We start from the raw sequence: 2661 nt of genomic DNA on the forward strand, positions 1-2661 counted from the left end.
TAAACAAACAGTGACTAAAACATCTAATATTTAAACTCATAAAGGCTTATTTTAGAACAATAAATTGATTATCTTTCATCTCAGGTTTAGTTGCAACTACATCAGCCTTTGAGGCTGCATTTGAGACTAAGAATAAAAAAACTAAAAACACTAAAATACTCTACACTGTTTATGATTGAGACAAAGACCCCTTTAGTATTTTCTTAAATAGTTTAAACATTTCCCTTCATAAAACAGCTGATTACTTGAACATATAAGCCTTGAATATGTATCCATTATTTATATTTTGTTTTTTGTCAATGGGGTAGAAAAGAAAATGTTTATCTGAAAAGATTACAGTCTTTAATTAAAAAAAACTTTGAGATTAATATCCTCTTGTCCTTTTTCATGACACACGAGAGACGCGTTGTTAAAAAAAGTAACTAAGTAATTTTTACTTAAAGTACATTTTATACGAGTTACTTTTTACTTTTACTTGAGTACATTTTTAAACTGGTACTTTTACTTGTACTTAAGTAAAATTTCATGAAAGTAACAGTGCTTTTACTTGAGTAGAATATATTAGTACTCTTTACACCTCTGGTAGTAGGCAGCTCGAGCATGACGTAGAGCCTTCATATATTTCTATGACTATCCTGCCAGAATAAACGAGATTCTACCGTTTTGGTCGAGCGCCATATTCTTTCAAAATTTTGCGATGATTGAAACTACTAAACTACAACAACTAGAACTGGCTGAAAGGTTCTTGAGACTGGATGTCAAAGACTAAGAACAAGGCTTTCAAAAGAAGAAAAAATCTGCTTTGGTTAAGGGTTAACTAGAAGACTAGAATTAAAAATAGCTGCTACTCCACCACCTCGTCCGGTGTCTCGAGGTATATGAGTACTAAAATGACTGGGAGGAGTGGATTCATTTAAACTAACATATTCATCTCGACACAGCCAGGTTTCAGTCAAACAAAGTAAATCAATATGCTGATCTGATATCAGATCATTCACTAAAAGAGATTTGGATGCTAAGGACCTAATGTTCAAAAGTCTGCAGTGAATTTTCAGATTTTTTTTGCAAAATCGTATTCGTAGTTTTGATTCTAATGAGATTTTGACGATTTACACCTTTTTTTCTACATTTGGATGACTTATAAAAACGGGCAGAGAAGCGTGTAAGACTGCAGCTCTGCCTCCTGGTCTGAACTCTGTGTTGTTGTCAAGGTTTTGGACTAATAACCTCTGCTATGTTTCTAGATAATAGAGCTGCTCCGTCAAAAGTGGGATGGATGCCGTCTCTAGCTAGCAGACCAGATTTTCCCCAAAAAGACTGCCAGTTATCTATGAAGCCCACATCGTTTGCTGGACACCACCTCGACAGCCAGCGGTTAAGTCATGTGGCTATACATGTCATCACTGGTCTGATTTGGGAGGGGACCAGAGAACACTACGGAGTCCGACATCGTCTTAGCAAAAGTACACACCGACTCCACATTAACCTTAGTGACTTCCGACTGGCGTAATCGGGAGTCATTAGTGCCGACATGAATGATGATTGTATCAAATCTACCTTTTGTCTTTGTCAGCAACTTTAAATGAGATGCGATGTCGCCCGCTCTGGCCCGGGGTATACACCTAACTATGTCCGCTGACTTCACTAGCTTCATGTTTCAGACTATGGAGTCTCCAATAATCAGAGTTTTATTCTCAGCGGGTGTGTCGCTGAGTGGGGAAAATTTGTTTGAAACGTGAAGTGGTTGGTGGGGAACCGTGTGCTTCGATTTTCGACTATGCTTCCCTCGGACAGTAACCCAGCCACTGCCTCCCGGCTGCTCGGGAGCTACCGGGGGGAAGCCAAGCTATGTCGGCCCGCACCGGCTACAGGTGGCTGGCTAACTACTGCTGCATAAGATGACTCTGACTCAATGGTGCGGAGTCGTCTCTATAACTCAGACACCCTCGCCTCCAAAGCTAAAAATAAACTACATTTCTTACATGTATCATTATCACTAAAGGAGGACGAGGAGTAACTTAACATCTGACACATAGAGCAGGAGAGAGCAGGAGAGGGAGAGACAGAAAAAGAAGCCATTGTAAATAAAGCTAATTGTTAAGCTAGGCCAAGAGTAGGTAGCTAAAATATACAAAATTGTTAAGCAGGTTTGTCGCTAGAGAGAAAGAGTGCTTTTTGATCACTTCTGTAATACAGTGTGTTGGAAACAACAGTCGTAAGAAACTAGGCAAAATTAACAATTATGCTTTTAGCTCTAACGATCAGCACTGAACAACACAGTACAGCGGAGAACAGGAAATGATGCAATACGCTCACCCGTAGTACGTAGCACGTAGCAGCTGTCCACACCTGCCACAACCCAACGTTCATCCCAGGTCTGTATGTAACATTATCAATATATTGAACCCACATTTTGTGTTTTAGGCAAAATTGGCTTATCACAATATTTTTCTAGCATAATATATCATCTGATTGATTGAAGGTATCACTTATCAATGATGAACACTTTCATGATTTTGAAAGGCTTTATTCACATCTAGCACATCTTTCATGTTCAGACAAATATCACACATCTAAACCTAAAACATGAAAACAACATCCACAAATGGTTTGAATATATTTGTATTCAAAGTAAAAATTGAAAGAACATTCTTGAACTAT

Source organism: Labrus mixtus, chromosome 2 (genome assembly GCF_963584025.1).
Source record: "Labrus mixtus chromosome 2, fLabMix1.1, whole genome shotgun sequence".
Lineage (NCBI taxonomy): Eukaryota > Metazoa > Chordata > Actinopteri > Labriformes > Labridae > Labrus > Labrus mixtus.